We start from the raw sequence: 20,735 nt of genomic DNA on the forward strand, positions 1-20,735 counted from the left end.
CTTTCCAACCTAGATAATTCTGTGATTCTACAGAGTTTGCACATAGGAAAAAGGAGGCAGAGAGAGAGAGAGGAAAAGAAGAAAGGATGCAAAACAAGCAGGTCCAAGCCCAGCACCAGGGACCTTGACTCCACTGACCACAGAACTTAAGGGCAGGTATAATCCTTACTTTGCTCATACGAAAAAGAGACAACCTATTTTGCCATTACTCCCTCTCTTACACACGCACTCTTTCTTTCTCTTCTACTAACACACTAAGAGACTTCTGTCTTTAGTCAGTCATCTTTGCTGTAAGTTTCTTTGAATCTCTCTCTCTCTGAGGGGGGTGAGACACTAGAACAGGTTGCCCAGGGAAGTTCTGGATGTCCCCATCCCTTGAAGTGTTCAAGGCCAGGCTGGATGGGGCTTTGAGCAACCTGGTCTAGATGTAGATGTCCCTGCCCATGGCAGGGGGTTTGGAACTAAATGATGTTTAAGGTCTGTTCCAACCTAAACCATTCTATGACTCTATGAAATTGTAATTGGATGATCTTCTGGTTCTGAGGGACCCCTTTGTCAGAGGAATCCCTGGGGATGTCATTCCTATCTGATGAAACTGAGAGTTGTTACATTAACAAAGGACTGACTAAAAGTATTATTCTTTTTTCACAGTACAAGTCCTATTTTACCAGCAACTATTTTTGAGCAACCCTATGACAAAAAATATGTATGATTGTAGAACCACGTTCCTGTATTTTATTTTCTGTCAAATTAGACTTTGAATATATGAATATCATGATACCTGTGTCTTTGGATCTTAGCCTGCAAGCTTGCCACCCTCAGCTTTAGAGATCTTAAATGTGTAGGCACAATTTGAACTAATTTCCACAAATCAGTTTCATTTCTACAGTCTCTCTGACAGTACACGTGGCTCTTAGTTACATGCAAAACTCACTCATAACAATTTCAACACTTAGTAATAGCATGCATGAGATGAACTCTGTCTTTCCTACACATTTAACAGAAAAGCTCAACAAAAATCTCAGACAAAAATAAACCTTTGCCTCTGTATTTTCATAAGAACCCTTTAAAAGTATCCTTTTAACTGGTAGCATGAATGATAGGTGCTGACTAAGGAATACATGAAGCATAGGAAGAAATACATGATGACAATTCTTTGCACCCTTTGCTGCTTTCTCATTATCACCTCTAGTTAAATACATGTAGCAGCTAAAGCCAGCTAGTCAAGAGGCTTGTAAAAGGCCCTTAATTCTGGAACTCAGCAAGAACAATATGTGTGTATGTTATTAGGAAGAGGGAGTTTTATCAGTAATTGCTCTTCTTTATTGAGCACTGAGTAATTGCTGCAGAAACAGTCTCCGAGGCCAGACCTGGCTCACGCAGTCACCTTTCAATGGAATTCTCTAATTATTTTAAAATGTTCATATTTGCCAGTTCTAAAGGAATACTGATAACTTGATTTATTTCTTTTTTATAGGATTATTTTAAAAATAAATGTTTCTGCATAGAAGTGCTCATTGTAAGAGTTTTCAGGCAATTGTTACAAAGTCCTTCAGTAGCAAAAATGTTCAGATGTTTGTGGCCTTATATATTTGAAAGAGTATGTCCAGCTAGCACTGGTCACTGCACAAGCCTGCTGAAAGTGAAATACTTCCACCTGCCACTGAACTGTCTGCTCAGCTGCTCTGGGCAGCTCAGTCCCACCCTGTCTTTTGCTTATGGGGACTTCCAAAAAAGAATGCAGTCAGACTAAAACAGCTTTTGTATCCATATCCCTGTTATGCATAAAAGCTTTGTCTACCTGAGTTGCATCTTGACCTAAAATCTTAAAGCAAAGCAAGATAATTTTGAGATGTGCCCTCCATAAAGGCTATGGAAGGATGCATTTTTTTTTACTACCTCTGCAGCAAAATGCATTCATGATAGAGGCATAAACAATTTCAAAATAAATAAAACCCAAAACCTTACAAATGGACAAAAACTTACTGTTGGGTATCTTTAGTTACCTTTTTAGTACAACTCTCTACACACTTTATACTGCTGAAATACTAAGCATGAATGGAGTTAGGGACCAGAAACTTTAGAAAAATCCAAATTGAGATAATTTTTTTTTGCAAAGTCCCTTCTGCTCCAATTTTTCAAAATTCATCTGATTTTATTTTTCTCTTGTTCATCATAATAGTGAATATAGAAAGTAGTACTCATTAAGGTTGTTTGCAACAGGAAGAAAAAACACAAAGCACTGCGAACAGAACAAAGCAATTCAGCACCGAAGTTTAGTGTTACTGGCTGCATCATTAAAGTTGCAAAGTAATTTTGTACAATCTACTGAGCATGCCCTATTTTGTGAGGCATCAAATATTACCTTGAATATAAAGTCCATCCCCTCCAGTGATTTCTGACTGTTTCCATGTTTAATTGTTATAGTCAGCTGTATAGAGGTGTCATGACATTTAACAAAACCTATTTGTTTACCTTCTGCAATGTGTGGCTATAGTAAAGTAAGTTAGTACACTAAAAGGCCTTGATTGCCCTAACCATACTCACATGGAACCCCCACTCTCGGGCCAAGGGGTGATATTCAAGTTCCTCAGACTCACACTCTGTGGAATGATTACTAAAAATGATCAATAATACATCGTTGGTCACACATTAAGGAAAGGTATAAAATTAGAAGGCTTTTAGGGTAAAATACAGCCGCAGCTGGTATGTGAAGAATCCTCTATATCTGTGATTCCCTGTACAATGTTGCTTACAGAGCAACACTGGGAATGGAGTGGGGTGGAGACTCCAAGGCCAAACCCTGTGATAATCCAGCAAACACGGGAACGAGATGGCACCACGGAAGAAAAACAATGCGAAGGATGCAGCGGAGTGGAGACACCGCAGCTAAAACTCTGTGATAAACTGGGAACTTGAGGACCAAATGGAGCCCTCAAAGGTCTTATAGAAATGATAAACTGCCTACTTGTTACCCTGAGTAAACGATCTGTCGGGTTTTTAGTCTGCACCCTGAATTTTTCATAAAATACACCTTTAAATGAGAGGCGAGAAAGTTTTACACCAATCATAATGAAAGTATTTACGACTAGAGTCACTCAAACTCCACTTTGAAGATAAAAAATAGTATAAAAATAGCCCAAGAAAGGGGGGATGCTAGGGAAGACACCATTGTGAACAAGTCGAGGAGAACTCCATCAAAGACCGCCTTGACTTCCGGGACCAATTGACGGGCTGAGCCTCTCTTTCTCCCATAAGGATGCTTGTGGTGAAGATTCGAACACTGGGCTATACCAAGTGCTTTCCCGGGGAACTTAGACATCTCTATATAGAGAGGTTTTATAACTAAATGCATATATAACCGAGCTATATTGCTAGTATCTTTAGTATTTGAACGTGCTTTGCAGACAGTCACAGTCATCGGCAATCGAAAAGAACTTGTGCATCTGTTGTTTAAATAAACTGCACTGTGCAGGCAGCTAGTTGGTTGGGTTTTCTCATTGAATGCGACCAAAGGGTGGCCGAGTTAGTTCATGAGCACGACTGGGCTGAAGGTGCAGTCTGTTATTAGTGTATCCCAAACTGTAACAGTTCAATATATTAAATGCGCCTGGACTGATAGTGGTGAATTGGGCACCACTCAGAATTTAAACCTAGCTGCACCGAGCCTCCCATCTTGGTGAGGAGTGTTAGAACACAAGGGGGTTTATTTTCTGCCAAAACTACTTTGCCCCTTAATGCAACAGAAAAAATGGCGTCATGGACAGGATTTCCATGGATAAACTGCTGCAAAAATATGATTGTGCCCCTTCCCAGCCTGGGAAGGAGTGGGCCCAAAAATTTTGTAAGGATGAAGAGAAAGTAGTAGAACGTATTGAAGAGTGTCAGGCTTCACTAAAGCTCAGGGCAGGAAAAGTTTTGCTTTACGCAGCTTGTTTTTCTTTTAAGATGCTTCCTTTCCTAACACAAAATAACCCAGCAATGATAAAATGCATGTAAATTTTAACTCCGGTATTCTTGAAATTATTGCTTGTTAATTTTATGTGCATAAAAATGGTTTTGTTGTACTGTAAGTTTAATTCCTCTTCCAACAAATAAATAAATTAATAAAATTAAAAATAATTCTGTGGTTGTTTTAGTAAGCTACTGTGGTTGTTTACTTTTTTCAGAAAATAATTCAGGTATCGAATTAGTAGCTCTTCACATCTGTAAAAACAGCATGAAAAGTCCTTAAGACTAGAGTAAAACAAAGTTGTTAGATTCCATAGGCTTGAAAACCAGGAAATATTCAAACAATATGAGAGGTAAAAAAAAAAATATCTGTCTATGTTGACACATGAGATATTTGACAGATACATACCATGAAACTCCTTGAGAAAGCATGCCACCAACAATTAGGTGATTAAAGGCTTATGCATGAGAAAAAGTCAATGGGCATTCTTTACTGCTAACAGGTTTAATTAACTATGAATAGTAAGCAGACACAGATATATAGCTCTATGTAGCATTTTGAGTATTAGTGCTCAGTGGTTTTAGATAACCTATTAAGTATTAAATGTTTTTGGTGTTGTTTCTGGTTGTTTAGCTTTTTTTTTTTTTTTTTTTTCCAATTACAACAACTTTTCTCCAATCCTTATAGAATCATAGAATCACAGAATGGTTTGGATTGGAAAGGACCTTTAAAGAACACCTACTCCAGCCCCCTCTGCTATGGCGAGAGACATCTTGCACTAGATCAGGTTGCTCAAAGCTCCATCCAACCTGACTTTAAACACTGCCAATGATGGGGCATCCACAACTTCTCTGGGCAACCTGTTGCAGTTTCTTACCACCCTCATTATAAAGAATTGCTTTCCTATGTCCAATCTAAATCTACTCTCAGTTCAGAACTGTTTCCCCTTGTCCTATCACTTCAGGTCTGGTAAATAGTCTCTCTCCATCTTTCTTGTAAGCCCCTGTTAAGTATTGAAAGGATGCAGTAAGGTCTCCCTGGAGCCTTCTCTTCTCCAGGCTGAACAACTCCAACTTTCTCAGCCTTTACTCATATGGGGGGTGTTCCAGCCCTCTGGCCTTTTTTGTGGCCCTCCTCTGGATCCGTTCTAACAGGTCCACATCTTTCTTGTGCTGGGGACCCCATAGCTGAAATCAGTATTCCAGGCGGGGTATCACTAGAGCAGAGGGGGAGGTCACCTCCTTTGACCTGCTGGCCACACTTCTTTTCATGCAGCCCAGGATATGATTGGCTTTCTGGGCTGCAAGTGCACATTGCTGGCTCATATTAAATTTTTCATGTACCAATATCCCTAAGTCCTTCTCCACAGGGCTGCTCTCAATCCCTTCAACCCCCAGCTTGTATTGATACTGGGGTTGCCCTGACCTAGGTGGAGAATGTTGCACTTGGCCTTGTTGAATCTCGTGGGGTTCACAAGGGCCCACTCCTGAAGCTTATGAAGGTCCCTCTGGATTGTATCTCTTTCCTCAAGCATATCAACTGCACCACTCAGCTTGATGTCATCCGCTTAGGACAGATCACATTTAACTATACATTATACAGAAATGATAGTGGTAGTTTACCTTGACTATACTTAACTCACCTTTATTTGAAATAGCCTGCCTTCTGACAACTTCTTTTTTCTTCCTTATATATACTACAAATAGCTCATACAAATGATCGGTAACTTCCCTCTACATTTTAGATGCTAGAACTGAAGAACTTTTCTGTCTTGTCTTGCAAAGAAATAATGAGAAAAAAAAGGGGACAGCACTTCTCAGGTATAAAGATGTGAGGAGACATCTAAGCTAATACACCCTTTTTTCATCATTTAACAAAAACATTATCCAAATTAGCTATTTGGAAACATGAGAAAAGGAGGTTGGAGTCAGTTTGCCTCCATCCTCACAGACACATAGTAACAATGATAAAAACAAAAGCAATGACGTTAAAAATATACACTTAAAAAAAAAACAAAAAACAAAACCAAACACCAAAACCAACCCAAAAAAACCAAAACAAAAACCAGATAAATTAAGTACTTTATCTTCTTCATAATAATTCAGTACTTTAGTGAATATTAGGAACAATTATGACACTTTAATTATTCTTCAGAATCCACTCACATGGGATAAGGAAAAAAAAAAAAAAGATTAGGAGGTTATAGGCACAACTCGTAACTTTATGTGAAGTCTACATAGCAATTATAAAGATAGCTCTCCAATTAATGGCAAGAAAAACTCTTAGTCACAGAAATATGGGCACAGGGGGTGCAGCTCAAAGGATGGTAAATGATCTTAGAATGATCAACTAACACTACTAAACTGGAATTAGATCTACTCGACACAATTAAAATGATGGCACATAATTAGAAATAAAACTCATACACATTTTTGAAATTCTAGGTTTCTGACAGTTTAACATCATCCTTGCTTGGCTGTTACTGTCAAATGATATGTTGACAGCCATTCTCTGTTCTTCCGACTTTGGTGGAGGCAGGAATAGAATTTGATCTCCTGTGCATCTTATGTTCATGGAGTTTTGGTCTTAAATCTCACATAGGAAAAAACTTCATTACAAAAAATAATCATTTTTTAGTATGCAAGACACTCTTAGTTTCAAAATGTGTACTGAAACTGTAAAAGCCAAACATAATCATCATCCTCATCACCAGTAGTTCCCATGTTCCAGTGGATACATTATTAGCATCGATTCAGCGAATGATGCTAATAAGACATTTTGAATACATGCAGGAGGATGAATTTTAAGGTCTTTTTGTGGGGACTTTTTTCACTGAAGATTTTTTAGGCCTTGGGAGAATGTGAAATGCTGGCTCTGATCTGTATCACAGCATGACAGAAATGAAGACAGTTAATTTGTGTTAATTTACTCAGCACTTAACTTACCTATCATATGTAATTTATTGCATCAGAGTATTTTTCTGTATATGCTTAAGATCAGAATTCTACCTCAGAATCAAATAACTACAGAAAACATATTCCATAAACCCCAATCTGTTATCTAATTATTTCCCTAAAGACTTAATTTTAAGAGACTTTTTTGACTTCATAGCTTCATAGATGAGTGATATAACCTTAAAACGAAAAAGTTAAAAATAGCTCAAGTAGCCAAGAATATTGGAGTCATATGCTTGCTATGGATTGAAAATAGGACAACCAAACCCTGCAACTACTTTAATATAAAATTTAATTGGTTAAGTAATCAATTTCTAATCTAACTGTTTAACTAATCAATTTCCTTAAAGATTCAAGTTAGTCTTTATTTTCAGTAATGAATAACAAATTCTTAAACCTTTTTGCCAACACAGAAGACTATTTTCTTAAACTTGCATCTTAAAGGGAAAATAAAAAAGACATCTAAATAACTTTCATAGGACAGAGCCTAGTCATTCTCATGGAAAAAAATAAATTGTAAATGGCAATGGAATGTCAAAATATAATTCCTTATGTAGAAACTGGTCTATAAATCAAATGGGATCTTTTACTGGTGAGGACTGGGATATTTTTGTTATTTTTATGCAAACAAGACTATAATATTAGAATATGTCAAAAAGATCCAATGTCTTACCTAGAGTATTTACCAATGTTTGGTGTGAATATTGGTTAAATAAATCAATTCCTGTGCTTATATATATACAGAATCACAGAATCACAGAATGGTTAGGGTTGGAAGGGACCTCTGGAGATCATCTAGTCCAACCCCCCTGCCAGAGCAGGGTCACCTACAACACCTACACCTACAACAATACAATCCATTGTACACCATCACTGATTCCTTCATTTCAATAATAATCAAAGCAATGAAAAATTGATGATGCTTTGATTTATTTTGGGGAACCAACCCTACATTGAATGTTAGGGCTTGATTTGATTATTTTTCTTGATACATATGCAAAATACTTTAATGATTTACTTTGACGGGTTTTGAGTATTTTGGGTTTGAGTTGTTTTGTTGCTTTTTTTTTTTTTATAATTTGTTCAATTATATAATGCACTATGGCATCAGCACAGTGGCAAACACCCAGAACATCACAACTTTGACTTGAAATTAAAATTTAAAAATCAAAAGTGAAAGGGTAAAGTTTATTTTGATTCTAATGGAACAAAGATTTACACGCAGAATTTTCTGAACTTATTTTTGTAGTTGGTTCTCCTTGTTTACTCCATGTGAAATTAACAAGTCATAGGTGCATTGTAAAGCTCAATTTAAAACAAATCCAAAAACTAATACAGCATTTTAGATAGTGAGAATATTTGGCCAAATAGCCAATGTAGTGCAAAAATGCATGATGTCTGAAAGATAAGTTAATTAATACATTTTTTTTTCATTTCTATTTATGCTAAGAGAAGCATCTGATCTCAGTAAAGTTGAATATTTTTTTACAAGTTTAAGAGTCTTGTTACCTCCCTTACTTGCATAGTATTTTACCTAATGTTCAGACAGATGTATAATATCTTCTAAAACGACTTTGCTTCGCTGTCATAATAGATATTGACAAATCGTTTTGCTCCAATTTTTTTGTTCAAATTCAACCAAGTGAGTTGGTTGAACTGTGCATTTGATATTAAGTGAAGCCAATGATGCAAAAAAACAGGTAAACTTATCAATAACCTTTTAAAATACTGAGATGTATTAACAACAAAACAAACAAAAAAACCCACACATAGACCAGTGAAATATATGACTGCAAAGTGGACTGAAACCTCTGCATGATACATTGCAAGGGCTAAATGAAATGTATTCCAAAGGGATACAGACTTAGAAACAAATATAGACTAAGGATATTCTGATACATACAGTAGCAAGTGAAACAAAAGGAATTGAAATGCTGAAAAACAATCCTTTCAACTGAGGTTTTTTTTTTTTAAAAAATAAATCACAAAATAACATGACAAATTAAAAACATTTGTAATATTAAAAAAAAATAATCTGATTATTTTCTATAGATGTAGATATTGATTATATATGTCATACAGCTATTTGTTACTATTTCTTGGCCGCTAATAGTGGGTTCAGAGTTCAGTTGCATGGCACCAGTATCAGTGGTACAGAAGAACTTCCAATAGACAACATAGTATTTATAACGTAAAAGCCTTGCTTCTCTAAGGAAAAATTTACCACAAAATTCAAGTCAATGTTAAAAGCAATTGAAGCTACTGGTACAGGCTGTAGCAGGCAGACCTGTTTTAATAACTAGTTAAATTGCGTTCTTCCATGGATTGGGATAATGTCGAACCTGAATCAATAGAAAGCAAGTTAATTCCTCCTGACTTCTGATAGAACTTCCTGGAAGCTCCTGAAAACCAGAATTCTACTCATACCAGGAAGGGAAGGTAACAGCATTTAACTTAGAGACTCATTTAATGTTCAGTATAATTATGTCTAGTCTACTATAACTAGAATGGTTCTGAGTTCAAGCATGTTGTGTTCAGACCTAGCTGGGTACAAGCTCTCATCTTCTACGTCCGTTTTTTGTAAGAAAAAGGGAATTCAGATGGCTGTTTTTTAAAGTTTGATGTGGATTTCTGCGCAGCCAATCTCAGCAGTCAGCCCTGCAGGATCCCATGTAACTAACAAACATCCCAGAAGGTAAATGAAGAAGCAGCCTATAAAAAGACTGCAACAGTAAAAAGTTTACACAGAAATATCTTAATTAATGTGCTATTTGCTTGTCTACTTATTTACTTTGGAAGAAATTGGAATTTCAGGCTTCTACAAAATAAGTTTCTTATTAGAAACAATAGAGAATGCATCAATTCTAACTTTGTTCCCGTATATAGAATAACCTTTTAATATTTAATAAGGTTCCATTTCTTTAGGTGATACTGTCAGAGACAAATCAGTAGGTCTTCATAGAGATTTAACTGTTTATTTACCTATCTTATTTAAATCTAATCAATTGCCTTCCCTCAAATAACATAAATAAAACTGCAGTAAGGCCTTTCCATATGACCATCAAAGAAATTTCTGCTTTATGAAAAAATTAGCTTAAAAAAACCTGCTACAGTATAGCAAGTTAAAAATTCTCAAATATGTGTTAGATGTGAATTTTTATCAGTGTTATTTTATATTCAACACAATAAAAATAGGGTAGATGTATTTGTTTAAACAATTATAGTTTATAGTTACAGATTTAATTAGGCAAGATTATTTGCACAGCAGTTCATTTACATAATGTAATCTATTTTATACCAGTCCAAAATCCCTTGGTACAAAACAAAAGAGAAAATTTTTATTTTTATTACGGTATTTTTGATCAGTTAATCAAGACAATGTTCCAGTTACAAGAAAGCAAACAAATGCCCATGCAAAACTAATTTTCTAGTGTAACATATTTTTTAAAAAATAATTAAAAGATGCAATGGGATTAGTCTTGTCTCCAACAATAGCAGTAATAATTATAATATTTATGCCACTGTGCCTCCACGTACTATTATGGTACTAACCTTCATTCAAAGTCCCCTCTGTAATATATGTCCCTCATTAATATAATCAGTGACTTCTTTCAACATCATTCCTTTTGCAAAACACGTGAATTAGATACCTCACCTCCACTATATAGATGTTGTTCAATAATTATGTGAATCAAAGAATCATAGAATGGTTGAGGTTGGAAGTGACAGCTGGAGGTTATCTTGTCCAACATCACAGCTCAAATAGGGTCACCTAGACCTGGTTTCCCAGGACTGTGTCCAGACAGCTTTTGAATATATCCAAAGGTGGAGAATCCACAACCTCCCTGGGCAACTTGTGCCACTACTGAATCACCCTTACAATATAAAAAGTGTTTCCTGATGTTCAGGAAAAGCCTCCTGTGTTTCAGTTTATGCCCTTTGCCTCTGGTCCTGCCACTGAGCACCACTGAAAAGAGTCTGTCTCTGTCTTCTTTATACCCTTCCATCAGATATTTATACACTTGGATGACATCCTCTTAGGCCTTCTCTTCTGAACCAGGCTAAACAGTCCCAGCTATCTCAGCTTTTCCTGATATGTGAGATGCTCCAGTCCCTTAATCATCTCAGTGGACCTTCGCTTCATCTCTCTCTTGCACTGGGGAATCCAGTGAAAGAAACAAATCTGAGACTTATCCTAACAGTTATTCAGAATAACTAAAATAGTTAAAGGAATATAGGATCTCATAGACTTAAGTCTAAACAAGATAACAGAGAAAAGCAGAATTTCAGTGTACTTTAGGGACAGAAATTAGATTTCTCTCCCAAATCTACAAGCAGTGTCTGAGGCAGCCTTTCCAATAGTGTCAGAAACTTCTACAGCACACTAATGAAGCAAGACCATGACAAAACACTTCACTATATTGGGATTTGTGTCTTGGTGGATATGCATTACTTTTGGAGTCCACAGACCATGTTTCCACATCTGTCACTAATTTATGGTGTGATGCAGGTAGTTACAGAAAGGTCTTCTGCCATAGAAATGTTAGTGGGGTTACTCTTTCTTCAGCAACTTTCTTACTCAATATAAGCATATCATAATTATTTGTTACTAATTGCAAAATTTATATTTCTGACTGGGGAAGTCACAAGACTGGCCCAACAGTGATTTACTTTGAGAGGACATTTCTAAGACTGGCATTTCATATAGCAGATATCTTAATAACTTTGTGATGTGTAGTAAACAGAAAGAAAAAAAAAACCACTTGTTTTATCTCTGATCTTACTGTTCTTTATTATGTGATATAAGCCTCCTCTTTGACTAGAACACCACAGGGATGAGTTTATCAGCAGTACAGTTCTGTTTTGATATGTATACCTCATAGCAAACTTCCAAACTCCCAAAATAGATATATTTCTTTTCTTTTTTTTTCTTTTTTTTTTTTTTTTTGTTCATTCATGTGTTTGTTTTCCCAGACTGCTCCTTGCATGGCAAGCTCTAGATACAGGTTGAAGTCCTTAAGGAAATTTAGCATCCCATGAAGGCAAGAAACACAAACATAGTGCGGAAATTCTGTAGTCACATTTCTTAACTTTAACTTTTAAACAGTGAATTTTCAAGTTTTTTTGTATGGACATTAAAATGGGGAGTGGAGTCTTTTTTACATTTCTTCCCCTTGCTCTCCTAAGTTTGCTTTTATCAAGATGCTTGAGTTAAGCTAATGTTCTCTGCTACTGCAAAGGAAGAAGCTCCATGCCTCTGTTTCTTCTTACCATTCTGGATTCATGGGTATCTTGTTCCCCTTCTTTTTTTGGCAGAGCTGAAATTTGCCGGACCACATAGCAAGTTGATTCAGCTCACTAGCCTGCCAGAAAACTAATTTCTATTTCACTTGTTGGATTAGCTTTCTGCCAAACTAGTAAGCTGAAATGATGTATCATGTGGTCAGGCAAGGAAAAGGACAGAGGAGGCCCAAGTATGAGCCTTGAGGAAGAGCAGGATATCCCTTTTTCAGAGCATAGAGTCCCTCTGTCAGCTCAGCCCATGTCATGTAAGTCCATTCTGTGTCCCATCATCTACTATCCTCCTTACAATAAGAGACCATCTTTCAAATCTCCTTTCCCATCAGTGTGGTCTGGGGACCGGCTTCTTTCTTTAACTTCTCTTTTGCACAGGTAGTTCATTGTTCTCATTTGGAGTCTACAGTTTTATAGATGAATATTTTCAATTGGTTCTGACTAGTCTGTTATCTCAGATGCCATATACCCTGGCATAAACCCATCCTGTTGACAGCAGACTACTGAGTGAGGATTTGACTCCTTTTTTTCCAGGATAATTTGTCAGTCTCCAGCCAACAGGCAGCTCAGCATAAAAAGTTGAACTCTTCAAGACAGTTATAATCAAAAGTATTCATGAAATATGAAGAACTCAGTTTGGATTAATTTCTACCTAACATCATATAAAGATTCACTCAATTACTCTTTATGAGAAGGAACAGAGACATTTTGTTCTCTTAATACTGTTGGAACTCTTCTTACTCAATGCTAACGTCATACATGTCCCATTTATTCTTCACATTTACGTTTGGGTCTTAGCCCTCTGATCCTTCCATCTATGTTAGATGAATGCAATAAATAACTACAAATATCTGTGTTACTGCTTAACATTACAGCCCTGCACTTCTTGGGCCTCCAGAATGGTGTACATAAGGTAAATATGAGCCTATTTACTATGCTTATTAAAATAAGAAAAGTCTTTCTGAAACACGTAAGCACCCTGAAAATGACAAACAGTAATATTTAATTACAGAGGAGAACTAACTGATGGACACTTGTAAAAGCTTCAAAAACAATTAAGGTTGGAGAGGGCATCCCTGTTAGAATACCAATCTTGTGTTCCACAAAGCCACAGAATCATCCTTTATCCTGCTCCAGGTAAGTACATCAGCAAGTGGAAGGAAAAGTTCTGGCATAGATAGTTATACTGTCTTTTCTCTCACTCATTCAGTGTCTCAAAAGTTACCCGGTTGCTCCCTCCTTTCAACGTTTTAGTGTTCTTCTGATACTGGTATATAAGTAGCATCTAAAACAGGAGTAAATGATATTAACTTTGACATTTGTATAATGAACCATTGTGAAGAAAGTGATAGACAAACTACCATCTCACTTGCTCGGATTCCTGGGTTTTAACACTTAACAACATATTGCTATTCAGTATTTGTCCACAGTAATTTTTTGCTGTGATATTAATTTCTCTCTTTGCACTAGGAGGACTTTTCACATCTATTTTTTTTTTTTTCAGAATAATTGTTTTCAGAAGTTCTATGGATTAAGAGTGCCCACTAGTGTCAGTTTCTGTATCTTAAACCTTTTTTTATTCTTTCTCAGTAACTGACTATGAAAAAATAGTGTACTGGTACAGAAAACATCGAAAGGAACAAAAGCAGAAAGATTGCCTTCATTAGTTTTTGAGCAAAATATGATTTTAAGTTAAAGTCACTGGTCTTCCCTTACACAGCAAATGTTAACCTATGGAAGAAGAGTATGCACTTTGAATAATGAATAAGTCTGTAAATCCGTGCTCTGCCTAATAATTGCTTTCACGCCTTTTGGGGTCTGAAGATAAATTAAGTTGTGATTTATGGCTGATACTTTGCATCTACTGATATCCAAAACATCAAATCTGGTTTAGATGCATGACAAAAAATTCTCAGAATAACATAAATAGGATATTTTCATATGTACATTAGTTGATATAATGAGTTTCAGAAAGCAAAGAAGTCAGTCATGCAATTCCCTTTATTCTCATTTCCATTTTGTTAACAAGAAATAAAGCACATTGGTGGATACAATATATTACTGTAATTTGAAAAGCATCATTTAGTACTTGTGCTACAAAAATGTAATATTTATATAAATCTAGATGTATGAAGTTAGCCTCTAAAGGAATGAGGAAGAATGAACTACCGGGGAATCAAGTTAAATAATCATTCCACAGCAACAAATAAAAATGACAGCCTTTTTTTTGGAAAAAAAAAAAAAAAGGCAAATACTTTTTATTGAATGTGCTTGTCTGAACATATCACTATACATTAAAATGTTTGCTCCCCCAACTGCAGTTTTAAAAAGTAAGGAAATTTCTGCCATGCTGAATGACATGTGTGTGCCACTCTCAATTATATCAACTGGAGAAATAGCAGAATATTTAAGTTAGAACCTGGCCCTACACTAGAATTTACCTGACCTGGTTATGCACATTAGTAAAAAGTACTTGTTTAAGAGAAATTCACTTTGATGGGCATAGGGCTGGGCATGACTAACCTAACTATTTAGAAATGGAGCACTATATCATATTGTTCTAGACAGGTATTGTAGAATTCTTACAAAAAAAAAAAAGAAAAAAAAAAGACAACACTCAATATTTCTGACATTGATGAGATACAGCAAGGTAGACAATGGGAACTCCACCTCTGTTACAAAATGAATACTATCATTCTCCAGGAAAGGAGGAAAACAGCAACTGGTGGATAGCAAATATTTCATAATAATTTAACAAATGCCTGGTAAGGATAAGGCAATGTTCCTTTTCAGATTTTTTTTTTATTTCTAAAAAATTCCCATAACTAGAATGAACCACTTTATTTGTATATGGATAGGAATAACTGACTGGAAACTGTGTATTTGCTGTTTGGAAGTACCTTTTATCTTCTTTTTGTCATTTGCTTAGACCTGCTGAATGCAGGTCAATCTCAGATGCCTTTTATTTGTCTTGGAATTTGTCCTTGGATACTTCATCATTTGATCTTAATCCTGGATATTGTCAACAAGACACCCTGAAGAGATGCACCATCTTCATTGTGTACTTTTAAGAAAAGCAGCAAAAATCTTTAGTAAAATGAATGAAGCTCACAAAAGAAGGAGATGCAAGACGCATGTGGTAAACATGAATCAGGCCATTGACCAGTAGTGATCTAACAGTCATGGTATGAGTGCTGTGCTCATAGAAGACTGTTTTCCTATTATCATCCTTGTAAAAGATAATTCAGTTTAGGTAGCTAGATTTAAAGACAGTGGCTTTTACAACTGATATATCAGGTGCAGTGAAATTCTTCTGAGATATGAGTGAAGATTTTGTGCAGTCAATGTGTAAGTTGGTGGTATTATTCAATAGAAATATTATAATGCATACAGTAAGTTTTGTTCTTTTTTTTTTCTTCAAGGTGAGTCCAAAAGAAAGAGAGTTTAATATGAACGGAAAGTAAATAGTAAAGTCCTTAGTTTAGGATTCAACCCAGCTCTATAATCTCTGCCAGGAATCATGTACTTTCAGAAATCTCTCAAAGTTCACTTTACAGATCTCCTCTGAACAAGAAATGGAGGGCAAAGGAGAATAGTGCATTACATCTACTATGGATGGTAGAGCATTACAAACAGTATACAAAGCTCAATCTATATTAGCCTCTAGAGAGGTGCAACAGGAGTGGGTCTGTAGAGTGAAAATGGTGATGTTTTGGGCCTGCAACTCGTATAATATATATTTTAGGAATTTACTTTGGACAAGTTTTATTCTGAACTCATTAATTCAGCATTTCCTAATTTGATGGAAAAACCCTGGAAATCTTACAGAGTAAAGTGAAATAGAAAATTACAGGAAACATTGTTCTGACCTTATTTTAAAATATATCAGATCACCTTAAACTCTATAAATGTTAGTCTCAGGACTATCGCAGAGCGCTCAGTAACTTACAAATATTACATAGATATGTCTCAGTTTAATTAACTGGTTGGGTGAAGAAAATGGACAAAAGCAGATATTGCAAATTTATATATGACACAGCTTTCAATGAAAATGTGACGTTTGTCATCTGTTTTCTTCCTGAGATAACAATTATTTCTTTCAATTATTTTTTTTAAATAAGAATAAGCATATAGTGAAAATATTTATAAGAGCAGATAAGTAAATGCAAGCATGACAGCACTTGTCAGCATGACAAGTGAATATAAAATCCAGCGTCAGGACAAACGTTAGACATTTTGAAATTTTACCTATTTGTTTTTTGGTGTTATTTTTTTTTTTTTAATCCTCTACATCTCTGAATGATTTCAAGTGAATCCTCCTGCTTTCTTTCAAATCTGGCATCCCTTTTATGGTCTCCAAAGAGTTGCTGCATTCCACAAGTGTTTGATGGTACGTCTGTGCACAAAGACTTCACTCTGCCCCCGCCACAGGTGCAGGTCCTCTACAACCTGCATATATTCTTCATGCACCATGCTTTCTTATTGTCTCATAATAAGCTGCTCAGAAACTATCTTCTCCAATAGCTGAACTTGGCACAGTAAATGTCATTGGTCTGCACCCAAGTTTTCTCAGCACAGTAATGGAATTACAATCACAGTCCAAGTGCTGGGTATAAGAGCTATTTATCTTTTGATGAATTGCAGGCCTGATAGGACCACAGCCCATTGCAGGGTTAATAAAAACTTTTGCACTCAGGAAGGAAACAAGAAGTAAAGGAAAGCAGCTAATTCTACCTGTGAAAACTTGTGCTTCCCAGAGCTATGAGCTCAAGAAGGCTGATCACCCAGAAGGACCTCCTCCATCCAATGCATCACCTGTCTGTACCAGGTATCATTCTGGTCCACCTGTTTGCAGGACACACTTTCCCAATCTAATAACCTTGAAATATATTTTAGCAGAAAGGTTTACTAGAAAGAATATTCATCACATCCACAGAAATAATATAACCCATAGTTAGTTCTACCTAGCTGAAAACTGGGTTACAGAATCATAGTAAAAGACAAGTGACCCTTTGGATTCTGTATTCAAATCTACTTTGAAGGATAAGAAAGGTACCTCCTTCCTCCATTAGAACATGCTGTCCCAAGTAGTTCCCTTATCCCATTTGTCTCTTAATTTAGGCTGGAACCTACATCCTCTCACTCAGCTTTTGTATGAGACATGTTTGTATATAGTGTCCAAAATTTGATATTTCACTTCAGATTCCTACAAGAAGTCAAAATACAATTATATGAATGGCTTGCATTGTATGAATATGATCTTGTGACTCTTAAATAGCATGTCAAAGTAATCTAGATACTACCTGATGACAGAAAAAAACCTCAATTTTCTGTCCTTATATAACCTAAAAATATTTTGCCCTCATGTTATCATTGATGCTGGCTTTTTAGAAATGTCAGTATTCTGTGCTGATTCAAGCTAACTGAAACAGCTGGTAAATGCTCAGGGCCTAGATGGACGAATGTGGTGAATGCAGCCAACACAATCAAAAGGAGGAGATATCTGAAGCCATGTGCACAACAGACAGAATCACAGAATGTGATAATAGGTGACTTTATTTTACTATATCAGAACAACAGGACAAATCCCTACTTTCAGGCTGTCCTAAGTTAATTAAGGCATCAGATAACTTAGAAAGCTTTATTTCAGAAGGAAATCACAAACTACTGCATTTTAGGTACTTAAAATCATGAAATATGTCTTTTGCACCGAATATAATGTAAACTTGGATAAAATCCAGAGCATCAGGAAACCTGGAGTTTTGTACTTCAAAATGCCAAATGTTATTGTACGTTCTAGTACAAGGTCTGTATATGTAGGTGGTATTTCTGGTATAGATAGTGGTATAAATTGTAATCAAACAGAAATATATGTATATTTTAACATACATCCGGGAGAAACTGCTGAGTTGATATCTGTAGTGCAATATTAGTTGTCTTATTAAAAACAGACTACTCTGGAAAAAAAAAAGTTTTTCTAAATTACCACCCAGGATAAATTACAACCACCTTTTGTGATGAATTTGGCTATAATTTATTCCTTTCTGGTTTATAGCAGATATATATTTTTTAAACCTAAATGAGATTTATGCTATTATTTTAAATAATAATTAATCTATTAGCTACTATTTGAATGGTCAGGTTATTGCAAAAGTACTTGATGCAGTGAATACCAATATTTTAAAAAGACCCAAGCTCATTTTCCCTCCTGGGATAATGGACTAATGCTGAAAATTATACTGTATACAAATAGTTATAATGATTATGTATCAAGTTGGAATTTATTCCTTAATGATACCTTTTTTTAGTAGCTATGATAGCCTGATATCAGAATAACTTCATTTTTAAATTTTATCATTCTGAATGATAAAATAAAATTCTTAATTACTGGGTTAAACAAAGGAAGTGTTAGCTGGTCACAGGCCTTGGCAAATGTGGTGAATTATGGGAGTTTAAAACCCTCATTAAAAACAATATTCAACTTGAGGGGATAGTTTCTTAAGAACAGCCTGGGTAAAATACATATCATTACAATGGCCAGGATTGCTATTTGAGGTTCTTCTTTGTCACATGACTTCCTTTGCTAAAGAATTATTGTTCTCATCAAGATTTTTGGTCTCTGAAAGTTCACTGAAAAAAACTTGGACATAACTTGGACATCTGACTAAGTGTAGGTACGTACACTCAAGCTAGTTTCTTTGACTCTTTCTGTGGTTTTTTAGGAAATAAATGCATTTTTAGAATTTATTTAATCTAGTTTATGATGGAAATTTACTTCACAATAATATGAATTTTACTGTGAAAGTATCTCTAAAGGGAGACAAGGGTGACTAGTTCTAGTGTGACTAGAGAATGTACAGCTTCATCCGGACAGATAAATCCCATCCAAAGACACATAGGGTATATTTTTAAAGGACTTAAGCAACTGAGTTACAAATAAGATCCCCACTAAGTCTTCACAATACTTGAATTCATGCTACACTCAAATAAGTAACTAAATTAGGAATCTTGTCACGCAGGTATCTTCTGTGTTCAAGGCAAAGGTCTTAAGAGGTTTCTATCGTTTTCTATTTTCGAATGCAGAGAGAACACAAAATGAAATGATGCCTTTTTTTTTGCACCTCATTTAAATGTCTACAGGCAATTGGATTGAACAAAAGCCCAAATTTATTTAGGCTTAGAATAAAATGCAGGGAATAAGCACAATTTCACCTAGGAAATAAATGATGGGTAGATGGAAATCTACCCCTGGAATTGAAATATTTATTATTATATTTACTTTTGTAACTATCAGAGAAAAATAGTAATCAACAGTACAATTCCAGTCTGCTTTAGGTAGGAATGAATTACATCCAAAATGTATCTATTTTTTCCTGAGGAATTTATATGATTACAACATCTTAACACGGGGTGGTCCAAAACTATCAATAACAGTTATACTCCCATTTATCTTGTGCAACAAGATGATACTTTGCTAATCAAAGAAAAAAATATCTACTAGGAAATTACATATACATTCAACCAAAACCAAATACATTAAAAACTTTCTATATGTGGACTTAAGGAAGTTTTCAATAAGCTTACTGGAAAGACATCGTAAGTGGCCACTTCCTTTGGAGAAGCTAGTACTGCAGACATGTCCTTCTCTCCAAGAACATTCTATAGCACTGTTTAACTTCCTAAGATGTATGTAGATCCTGCTACCCAGCAGTTCCCTTTGACATTGGCAGAAATTGCCCAACGTGAGGTTGTCTTTAAGGTATAGCTATACTGTTATTGTTCACTCACAGATCCTGGTCTCTTGATTGCATAAATATTAATTGCCTCTGGACTGTCTTATGGAGTTACGCAACTATTTCCTGCATGTGTTTTGGGTAACAGTTCACTCCAGTGATAGCACCTACTGAGCAGTATAAACATGACTGCAAATAATCCGACTCCTTCCAAATTATTCAGTGCTCAAGCAATGGTGAAACATTCTTGGCATGTTCAGATACCCTTTATGACACAATGTATGTTCCTATTTAAAAACACCATGAAGCTTGCAATGACCTTCCTTCATTCCAAAGACCTGGAATAAAACCATCCTACAAAAATAAGAATTGTTTTAATGGCATAAAGCAGGGACAATATATAGGATATCTCAAGTAGTACCATGCAGTCAGTCTGATCTAGAGAGGCTGCAAGCAGAGGCACATTATTTGGATACAATGTGGATACACCCTCAGAAATGCAGCTATAGGTCCTTCCTATAGATTATGAATAGCTTAAAAATTAATAATATTTTTCATAGTAGCACAGATTATAAGATAAATTTGTTCCTAGATGTAGATGTTTATGAAACTATAGATCTTTAAATATTTTTATATTTTTTCTTTTCTGTAAATGCAAAGGTTTTGAGCTTGAAATATAAATCAATATTTGTTTTGTTTTCTGCTATAGCAGATTGTGCTACCCAAGGGGAATTGTCTTTCACCTTTCCAAAGATTTTATTACAATATTTAATGAAGCTTTATGATGTATCTTCTTTATTA

Source organism: Charadrius vociferus, unplaced genomic scaffold (assembly GCF_000708025.1).
Source record: "Charadrius vociferus isolate BGI_N301 unplaced genomic scaffold, ASM70802v2 scaffold285, whole genome shotgun sequence".
NCBI classification, from domain to species: domain Eukaryota; kingdom Metazoa; phylum Chordata; class Aves; order Charadriiformes; family Charadriidae; genus Charadrius; species Charadrius vociferus.